Source organism: Oncorhynchus mykiss, chromosome 9 (assembly GCF_013265735.2).
Source record: "Oncorhynchus mykiss isolate Arlee chromosome 9, USDA_OmykA_1.1, whole genome shotgun sequence".
NCBI classification, from domain to species: domain Eukaryota; kingdom Metazoa; phylum Chordata; class Actinopteri; order Salmoniformes; family Salmonidae; genus Oncorhynchus; species Oncorhynchus mykiss.
Window position 1 is genome coordinate 13,883,351 of NC_048573.1, and position 11,834 is coordinate 13,895,184.

The following is an 11,834-nucleotide window of genomic DNA, read 5'->3' on the forward strand; positions in this document are numbered from 1 at the left end:
ATACAACAAAAATGACAGATCAAAAACAAGTTAAAGAACAAATAGGTGAATATACTTTGATTATATAGGGGCAAGAAATGACACCTCATGAATAATGTATCAGCAGGATAAGAGTATATTAAAGTGGATCCCACATAGAGGAGAACGATACAAGCTTATGTGAGAACTCACTCTGCTGAGCGCCACTGATTGTTTGATCTCCTTCACCTTCTCTCTGTCCTGGAGCATCTGCTGAACATTTACCTCAAGTGTGCTTGACCTGGGCCTGGGGAAACAACCGTAAACAAAATTGTTACTAATCAATGGTTGACAAATTCCCAGGTTTTCTAGAAATCCCGATTGGATGACTCCTGGAATCGGGAGGGAATCCAGGAGTCCTGCAACTTGGATATCTGGATAACCTATGCATTTTGGGGTAAAGTTACTGGAATTTTCTAACCTTATTCATGCCCCATATTTGCTCATTCATTTTCGTCTGCTATGTACAGTTTTTTTTAAATATAATTTTTGATTTTAGAAAAGTGATGTGGGTACGTTTTTTCCACAAGATCATCTTCACTTCTGACTCTTTTTCCACAGTTAAAATTAAGTGATTTTTGTGGTCCGTCTCAGCACACATCTGGCACAGACACGTCTGGTCGTTCTGACAGAATATGTCACGGAGCCTCTTGTGCTTCTTGCACATCCTGTCCTCCAGGTTCTTCACAGGGTCCACTAACGTGTGTCTCTTCAGGGTTGCCACTATGGTGAGGCTCCAGGTGAATCTCACAGAAAGAGGTCAGACACACCAGGCAGGAATTCAGGGACTTGAGCTTCCTCCCAGAGTAGAGGTCACAGGCCATATCGCCAGGACCAGCGAAGACAGGGCGCTTCATATCCTTAACACTCAAGACTTAAAATAACCAACTACTTCTCTGTGTGACGTGTTGACCCGGAGCTTTTGAAGAACTCCTCTTTACACATAGGGCACTGGGGTATATCACTGGAATCCCAGTAACTTTCGATACAATTCTTTCAGAAGTTGTGGCCACAGGGAGTGGTGACTGGGTTCATGAATAAATCTAGACAGGCAGTTTAATTGCTCTGTCTCTCAAGCAGACTACTTCTAGAGGAAGCCATATCTGAAAATAGAATAGTGTGTTGGTCAATGTCATTTGAATCTGGACCCAAAACCCATATCTCTTGCAAGGTAATAAAAGCCCAGAGAACAATTGAAGTCAATACATTTGGTAAGAAAATTATTCAATACCCTAGGATTCTTAACCTGTTCACAGATCAGTTTGTACTCTTACCAACTCCATTTCTGTCATTGTCAAGCCAAACATGACAATGAGTTAGCATGATCACAGAAACAGACTGCCACTTTGGCATGAGGATTTTATGACCATATCAGATGGTCTCTTCCTTAAGGTACAGACACACCAAGAAATATCACTGCAGATAGGTACTTAGCACAGTAGGAGGCTGTTCCATCTCTTGCTAGAACAAAATACATTCCTGCTGTGTACCGAGCTGGTACCGACAAACCGTTTCTACTTGTAGAATCGCAATGCTGGTTAGTGGCTGAGAACCTCCATGTGGGGGAGCATACAGAAGAGACAAGAAAAAGAGGAACCTTTTACCAGTGTAATCCACCCCCTTTTAATCAGAATTGTTCTAATTAAGGCGTACATCAGGGGAATGTTAATCTCATACTCTGCAAAAGTTACATCTGATTTAGAAATTAAAATTAAATAACAATAAATTACTATCTTTGAAAAGGCACCTTTAAAATCTTCACAAGGTGAAGAAAAAAAAAAAATATCTGAACTTAAGCAGAAATACGCTATTTTGCTTTTGAAGAGAAACAAATAAACAAATAAAACATTCTACTTAACGGCAAATAAACCTAGTAAATATCTTGCAGCTATCACAAAACGCATACATGCTAAACCAGTTATAATTTTAAAGGTCAAAGATACAAAAGCGGTAGTTGGAAAAAATGCAATTAATTACACATTTAATAGCTTCTATGAAAACATATTTGAATCAGAATTAAACAGCATTAGGACGGATCCTATAGCCTTCTAAGACTCAATAACAGCAGACAAAAAATGATCAATAAAAACATAGATCACGCAAGAAGAAACTGTTAAAACATTTGCATGAAGGAAAGCACCAGGAACAGATAGAATTCTGTTCAACATTTAGGGACAAAGTAACCCCCTATTTACACAAATCACAACACACATGTAACTAAATGTAGTACTTCCTAGTTCCATGTATCAAACAGTTATTTAAGTGATAATAAAAACACTTAATCTGGAGTGTCCCCTGCTTATTATAGACCCATAAGTTTATTAAATTGTGCGAATAATATAATAACAAAGTTTAAAAGCAATAGAATGGCAAAGTCAACAGTATTTATACATATCAATCAAACAGGGTTTATCAAAATAGACACTCACAAACAAATACAAGAACATGGTTCAGATTAATACGATAAACCAATAAACAAGATATTTTATTTATCAATCATGGTCGTTGAAGCCGAAAAGGCTTCCGGCCATCTTGGAAGGCCATTCCTATTCAAAACTTTAGAAGCTTTCAATTTTCCGGCTGAAATGATAAACATGTAATACAAATATTGTATAACTGTACTCGAGAAAAAATATACACAACAGTGGAGGCTGGTGGGAGGAGCGATAGGAGGACGGGCTCATTGTAATCAAACATATGGAAAGCACATTTGACTCCGTTCCATGAATTCCATTCCAGCCATTACAATGACCCCGTACACCTATAGCACCTTCCACCAGCCTCCACTGATACACAAATAATACATTATTAAACTGTCACGTCCTGACCTTAGTTCCTTTTTTATGTCTCTGTTTTAGTTTGGTCAGGGTGTGGGTTGGGGTGGGCATTCTATGTTTTGATTTCTATGTTTGCATTTCTGTGTTTGGCCTGGTATGGTTCCCAATCAGAGGCAACTGGTCGATCGTTGTCTCTGATAGAGAACCATACTTAGGTAGCCTGTTTTTCCCCATTTTGAGTTGTGGGTGATTGTTTTCTGCTGTGTGTCTGCACCAGCCAGAACTGTTTCGGTTGTTCTTTGTCATTTGGTTATTCTCGTGTTCATTTAATAAATATTGACATGTACCACTCTGCACCTTGGTCCTCTCCTTCCAACAGCCGTTACATAAACTGGCAATTGAACCACTTGCAGAAAGAATTACACAGGACCCAAACGTAACAGGTATCAGTATTGGTAAGCATGAATATCAACAAAATGTATTTGCAGATGATCTCCTGATATACAGCGCAGTCGAAAGTATTCAGACCCCTGGACCTTTTCCACGTTTTGTTAAATGACAGGCTTCTTCTAAAATTGATGAGAAAAACAAGAATTAATCCATCTACACACAAGGCCACATAATGACAAAGCAATAACAGGTTGTCATTTTTGCAAATTCATTCAATATATAAACATTTTTAAATCACATTTACATATGTATTCAGACTGTTTATGCAGTACTTTGTTGAAGCACCTTTGGCAGCGATTACAGCCTTGAGTCTTCTTGGGTATGAAGCTACAAGCTTGGCACACCTGTATTTGGGGATATTCTCCCATTCTTCTCTGCAGATCCTCTCAAGCTCTGTCAGGTTGGATAGGGAGTGTTGCTACACAGCCATATTCAGGTCTCTCCAGTTGTTAGATCGGGATCAAGTCTGGGTTCTGGCTGGGCCGCTCAAGGACATTTGTCCCGAAGCCACTCCTGCATTGTCTTGGCTGTGTGCTTAAGGTCATTGTCCTGTTGGAAGGTGAAACTTTGCCCCAGTCTAGAGTCCTGAGCACTCTAGAGCAGGTTTTCATCAAGGATCTCTCTGTGCTTTGCGCCGTTCATCTTTCCCTAGATCCTGACTAGTCTCCCAGTCCTTGCTGCTGAAAAACATCCCCACAGCATGATGCTGCCTCCACCATGCTTCACCGTAGGGATGGTGCAAGGTTTCCTCCAGACGTGACGTTTGACATTCAGGCCAAAGAGTTCAATCTTTGTTTCATCAGACCAGAGAATCCAACCAAGCTCTAAAAACATCTCAAGAATGATCAATGGAAACAGGATGCATCTGAGCTCAATTTCAAATAGCATAGCAAAAGGTTTGAATACTTATGTAAATAAGGTTTTTCTGTTTTTTTATACATTTGCTAAATGTGCTTAGTCAGTATGGGGTATTGTGTGCAGATTGATGGGAAAAACAAATATTTCATCCATTTTAGAATAAGACTAACGTAACAATGTGGAAAAAATGTCTGAATTCTTTCTGAATGCACTGTATATGGTGAAGGATTCAAATTGACCCCCACCATTGATTGTTATTAATTTGCTTACGTGCCATTGCACTTATGCTCACTGTATAGCTGAATATTGAGGCCTCTGTCTGTGTCTAGCTCTCTGCCAAAACCTGCAGCCCCGCATCTGTGAGAAAAGGTGAGACAAGGGACTGAGGGTGATAGCAAGACACGGTGTCTGTTTTCTCTGAAACAACGGCAGATTTGCATGCCACTGAGACAGGTTCTCAGAAACCTTGTGTTAAGAATAACTTTTAGCTGCACATGCAGGGTTTGACATAGGAGATCACACCATAAGGTCTCGGGTATATAAGATCCTGTGTTTCTTTTGTTCGGGGCAGAACACAGGAGAGACATCAGTTGTATGTCTATTGTTTGATCTTTGACTTCTGTCTACAGCTTTATTTTAAAATTGTTATTATTTACAAGTGCATATTTTGAGTGGAACCAACAATGGGCAAATAAAATGAATAGAATAAAAAGGAAAGTGTTACATCTTCCTAAGGCTGAGGGTTGTTTTAACCTTCCAGACTTGGAATTGTATCAACTCGCTACCCAAGGCTTTAACTTTGGACATATGGTTAAATGCACTAAAGAGGAACAATGGGTATATATTGAAGATGTGCATTCTCATCCCCAGAATATTTGTATGTGTCTATTTTTAAAAGAATAAAGCTAAGAACATGAACAATTTCATAGTTAAGAACACTATAACAATATGGAAGAAAATGAATTATATTCTAAAAGAACCAATATCACTCAAACACAACCTTATGGAACGATCCTTCGATAGCTTTTGGTAAAAGGAAAAACATGTATTTTTTTGACAGAATTCAAATGTAATTTTGGATATTACTAGTGATGAACCGATATGACAATTTTGGCCGATACCCGATATTTCCCTTGCCAAAAAAAAGACACCGATTCCGATAACTGATATTTAGAATTGTAGAGGTATTTTAAGCATTCTAGCACAGTTACACACACACACACACACACACAAACACAGACACAGCGGTCTAAGGCACTGCGTCTCAGTGCAAGAGGCATCACTACAGTCCCTGGTTCGTATCCAGTCTGTATCACATCCGGCTGAGATTGGGAGTCCCATATGGTGGCGCACAATTGGCCCAGCTTCATCTGGGCCGTCATTGTAAATAAGAATTTGTTCTTAACTGACTTGCCTAATTAAATAAAGGTTACACACACACACACACACACACTGACCAACAAGTTATTTTGTTGGCATTTACGTATGTCCCCAATACCAGTAAAGCATAATCAAAACCTATTTATTTCACTTATTTTCTGTGCTGTTTCGCTGTTCAGTCATTTCATTCTCAACCAGTATTTCTATGGAATGCCGTTTGGGACTTTGCGTGTCAAAAAAGATACATGTCAAATAACACTGTTTGACGTGTTAAATAACACAACAATCTGTTTCTAACTATATAGCTAGGTGTCATCTAGAATAACCCTCATTTATTAGACCGTTCTTATTTGATTAACGGTGGTCGGACCCATCTATGTGAAGGGTTAGCCACAATAGTGGACTTTGCGGTTAGCCTTCAAAATAAAAGTATGGCATAATTCTACTATTTGTATTCATTTGCATCACTGTCAATTACATACTTTTATTTTGAAGGCAAACCGCAAATCCCACTATTTAAATTTTAAAAAAACATTTTTTTTTTAAGGAGTGGATCAGCTTAATATTGCGGAAAGAATGTTTCTTCCATCAATGTAATTGTCTGCATTTCCAATCACCCATATTGTTTTGGAAAATGTATACAGTGGGGAGAACAAGTATTTGATACACTGCTGATTTGATACACTGATTTTGCAGGTTTTCCTACTTACAAAGCATGTGGAGGTCTGTAATTTTTATCATAGGTACACTTCAACTGTGAGAGACGGAATCTAAAACAAAAATCCAGAAAATCACATTGTATGATTTTTAAGTAATTAATTTGCATTTTATTGCATGACATAAGTATTTGATCACCTACCAACCAGTAAGAATTCCGGCTCTCACAGACCTGTTAGTTTTTCTTTAAGAAGTCCTCCTGTTATCCACTCATTACCTGTATTAACTGCACCTGTTTGAATTCGTTACCTGTATAAAAGACACCTGTCCACACACTCAAACAGATTCCAATCTTATTATGTACCTACGTTACATAGGTATGTGCGTTAGCTTTGACATCAGATTTTAACATTGGTGTTACACTAGACATCAGCCGGATTTCATTCATTCAGATCTAGGATGTGTTATTTCAGTGTTCCCTTTATTTTTTGAGCAGTGTACCTATTTGAAGGTTTGTGTCGAATTTGAATCAAGTTTAGGGCGGTGCTAAAGTGATCTTAGAAGTAAACAGTGGCTTTGATAATGATGTTTGCATGCAATGATGACGCAAGAAATGACTAGGTATCCCCCCCTTACACCCGTCACTGTCCATTTCTTGTTTTTAAACGATGAGAGAAATGCCACACCTGGTGGAGAGAGATTGTAAGACAGAAATAGTTGCTTTATATGTGCAGTACGTTAAGACATGTCACGTAACGTGAATGCTAGGATCACTTAAGGGTCATGTAACGGAGGGTCCATTTTTTAAAACTTTTCTCCAATACTATAGAGCCATTACCATGTCGATCAACTCTTGAATAGAAACCTAGTTCACACCCCAGATTTTGAAGTCAACACAGTCGCTACAGTCCCATTAGCTTTCTTTGTATGCTCGTTTGAATGTTGTGGTTGCGCACATTTGTACGGAATGGGGTGAGTTTACGTTACTACTCTTTCTCTTGACTGCTAACAGGTGGCTACTTCATTTGAGTTAATACATTGTGATTTAATTATAATATTGCTAGTTATCTAGTTGTGGCCATCTGGTTAGTATCAACAAGGGCTTACAAACCAATTCTAGCTCTCTTTGCAACAGCATTACCACAGCTTGCTAGTTAGCTTACATTAGCTACAGCAGGCACAAGCCAAACAACAAATTAATGTGCATTTTGCCACCTACTGTGCGGGTGGATATTTCTTTGATTGGTTTCAGGTGGCATTTTGAAGACTGGTAAGCTTGTGGCCTGAAGTATTTAAACAAAGCAAATTGGAGGTACAACTCTTCTGTTTGAACAACAAAAAGTAAACTGTTGTGTCTAACCCTGTCTGGCATTTTACACAAACCGGTTAAAGAATATAAAAGTACAGGACGCCCCAAAAATGCTGCCAATGTAAAATAGGCAACACCAAGCAATGAGATGTGTCAGACATGTACGTCAGACTCATTCTGAACAAGTTGTAATCTGGTTTTCCCTTGACATGCACGCTTATGGAAGCATAAACACACATGCACAACGGAACATCCAACTAGGATTTATGCTAGGATCACTTAAGGGTCCAAGCAAAATACCAGCCTTAGTAAAGTTGAACATTTACTTCTAGGCCTTTGACTCTACAGCACTCACCAGTTTTCTTCCCAGAAGACCATAGGTCATCCCTGTAGACTTCCCAAAACTAGTGCCTTACAGCTGTAAACTTATCATATAGTTATCAACTTAGGATAGTGCCTAAGCAACACACCAAGTAGGAAAACCCTAGATATGGCATTAGAGACAATGCCATGATAGTCATTTTGCCAGAACATTGGACGTATATAGAATACAGTCCAATTAGATTTGTATGAGAATTAGATTTTGTATATCTTTTGTTTATGCTTTCATTCCTTTTCGGTTCAGTTCCTTTGACACTTAGGAAGTGATAGAGCCATAAACAAAGTCCCCGTACAACCATCACTTAGTGCCACAACGGCGCTCATTGGGTAATGAATGTAATTATATATATTTCATGAGTGTGTGCGCGTTGTTAACATCTGCCTAAGTTACTGCCCAGATCTTCCAGTCTGGACGACGAACAGCGACCCCAAATCCGGACACCCACGGCCCATCCTTGTGGCGGCATGCTCCGCTGTCAGAGAGCTTACCAAGGTAAACCACCAGATGGGGGGGGGGGGACCGCAACGGCGATCACCAACCGGACATCAACTGCCATCCTTGTGGTGGACTGCTCCGCTTTCAGAGAAGCCTACCAAGTTCAACCACCAGAGGGGACTGCAAAGATGATCTACAAACATGACATCACGTGTTCATGATTTTATGTTTGTCCTGCAAGTTACAAATCAACAAGATCCAAATCACCAGGAGGGGGTATGTCATGACGTTGCCCTCTTTGGGTACAGCGAGCACCATCCCCTGCTCTCTGCTTCTACAACCAGACTGCTGTGGTCAGAGTGAGGTCGTAAATTCCTAAGGAAGACCCTGCCTCATGGCCACACAGTATAGAGATAGTGAAGTTTCATAGAGAACAAAGGAATTTCTTCCACCTCACAGAACTTGAGGTCCGAACAACATTTATGTTCCGGAGAAGGTATAAAAGATCGGTGAAGAATCCAGCTATGAACTGGTCCGTTTGTTACAACTTGGGGAAGCTCATGGGAGATGGTGCGGCCACATTACCTTAACGCTGTTTATATAATAGCCTCAGATATGAGGTTTATATCTAATTGTTGTATAAGATGAATGAGTGAGGATGATACTGTTTGTAAAATTGTGTAATGTGATTTTGGACTGTTTAATGGAAACTCCAATTCCCTTTGAGTTGAACTAAATCAGAGGACCACCCATGAGCCCAGTTAGGGTCAGGCATCCTGAGACAGCCCCTTTTCTACAATTCCGAATAAAACCCAACTTTGCGAAATTCTCAGTAGACCACGTTTCTCTCAATCACGGGAGGACAAAGGTTGCAGACCATTACTGAATATTTTAACCATACTACGTGGTCAAACTCTTAGACTATCAATACCGACAGAATAAGAACAAGTCTTTAATATTAATTACTAGTCTGCAGCTAGGAATTCGGTATCATTGAACGCGAAGAACGACAACCGCTGAAAACATCCATTCTACAACAACATGAATGAATGTCGCTCTGAACTAATCACTATAACTACGACAGAGAGACAGACAATTCTACAAAAGAAACAAACTTTTCAACAGCAATCAAGATGACACACTGAGCGTAAATATATATATTGATTGCAATTGTTTCCGAATGAGTGAGCGTTCATGTGCAAAGGATTAGCATTTCAACTGTTATAATTATTAACTCTGTAGTGATTTCTTAGTCGAACCCCACTTCCCTTTTGTCTAACAAGCCACCACGCCGGTTTAGCCCACTAGGGCACATTCTCCTATCATATCTTGTAACCACATTTACTTTGTTTGTTTATGCATTTCTGCAAATTACTTAGTAAATATTAATTATTTAAGACAATTGATGTATGGATGACTCATAGTGAAGACTGGGTTCGTGCAGATAACCAACAATTTACGACGTTTGGAATGAGACTAATGTGAGGTAAAGTAAATAATTCATTAATCAGAAGACTATTGATCAGATATGAAAATATCTGAAAGGGTATATTGGGAAATTATAACTTTGTAATCTAAATATTTTCCTTGGTGCCCTGACTTCCTAGTTAATTAGTTACATGATTAACCTGTTATGGCTGCAATCCCGATACCAGGATCGATATGACAACTACCAGTGAAAATAGAAGGCGCCAAAATTCAAACCACAGAAATCTCATAATTACAATTCCTAAAACATACATGTCTTATATAATTTTAAATCTATTTTCGTTGTTAATCCCATCAAAGTGTCTGACTTCAAATAGGCTTTTCAGCGAAAGCACTACAAATGATTGTTAGGTCTCCACCAAACCACAATAAGCACAGCCATTTTCCAGCAAAACATAGCCTTCACAAAAACCAGGAATAAAGATAAAATGAATCACTAACCTTGAATTATATTCACCAGATGACACTCATAGGACTTTATGTTACACAATACATGCATGTTTTGTTTGATAAAGTTAATATTTATGTCAAAAAAAATCTGAGTTTACATTGGCGCGTTAAATTCATTAGTTCCAAAAACATCAAGTGATTTTGCATAGCCACATCATTCAACAAAATACTCATCATAAATGTAGATGATAATATAGTTATACACATGGAATTATAGATATACCTCTCCTTAATGCAACTGCTGTGTCAGATGTATTTTTAACTTACGGAAAAAGAAATGCATGCAATAATCTGAGACGGCGCTCAATTCAAAAACACCACAGCCGCAAACATGGCATCAACATAAACAAGAAATTTCATGATAAATATTCCCTTACCTTTGATGATCTACATCAGAAAGCACTCCAGGAATCCCAGATCCACAATACATTTTTGTTTTGTTCGAAAATGTCCGTTATTTATGTCCAAATTCCTTCTTTTGTTAGAGCGTTTGGTATACATATCCAAACGCTAATTCTGGTCAGCGTTATATCGGAAAAAACTTCAAAAAGTTATATTACCGGTCGAAGAAACATTTCAAACTAAGTACAGAATCAATCATTAGGATGTTTTTAACATATAGCTTCAATAAAGTTCTAACCGGAGTATTCTTTCTTCTTTGTTGTATTCATGAGCAATGGAATGCAAGTGACTACCATGAGGAAAAAGTGAGATCACAAAATGGCTGCTTGATGGACGGCTGATATATTCTGCTCTCATTCACTCCCACAACAACATAGAAGCCTCATTATAATTTCTATTGATGGTTGACATCTAGTGGAACCCATAGGTAGTGCAACATCATCATTCATATCACAAGCTCAGATTTCTGACTTCCTGTTTTGATTTCAACTCAGGATTTTGCCTGCCAATATGAGTTCTGTTATACTCACAGACATCATTCAAACAGTTTTAGAAACTTCAGAGTGTTTTCTATCCAAAACTAATAATATGCAAATATTAGCAACTATGACTGAGGAGCAGGCTGTTTGATATGGGCACCTTTTCATCCAAGCTACTCAATACTGCCCCTGCAGCCATAAAAAGTTAATCAGTTTGATCGCGTAATACTAATTACAGAGAATCTTTGATAAAAACTAAGTCTTCAATTTAATGATAGTAAAGACACGACAGACCGGTCGTAAATATATGGTTTAGGTTCCGTGTAGGATAGGTCCCTAGTCGGGGTATTTCCCTGCGAGATCTGTGTGAGGGACGAAAGTCCCAGCTACTGTCACTAACTATAGTTTCAATGGCCAAGGTAAGACAAAGAAATGTAGAGAAAGACATCAAAGCATATGGGGAGAGATCCCTGTTTTAGATGTGGGGCCGTTGGGCATTGGAAGTTTGAGTGGGAATGGACCCTGCTGCATTCGGAGGAAATGTTGCCATGTAAAGCGTTTGCCTCTTTTTCAAAAGAGCAGCAACAAATCCTTCTGAAAGTAGTGGGACAAGAAACTTACACACAGTGGTGTATGGCTTAGGTTCGATCGATAATGGTTCATAGAGATTACAGTTTCTATGTGAATGAAGATGTAGGAAACCACGTTTTACATAACTTTTTAATAGATGCCAGGGATCAAATGTCGCA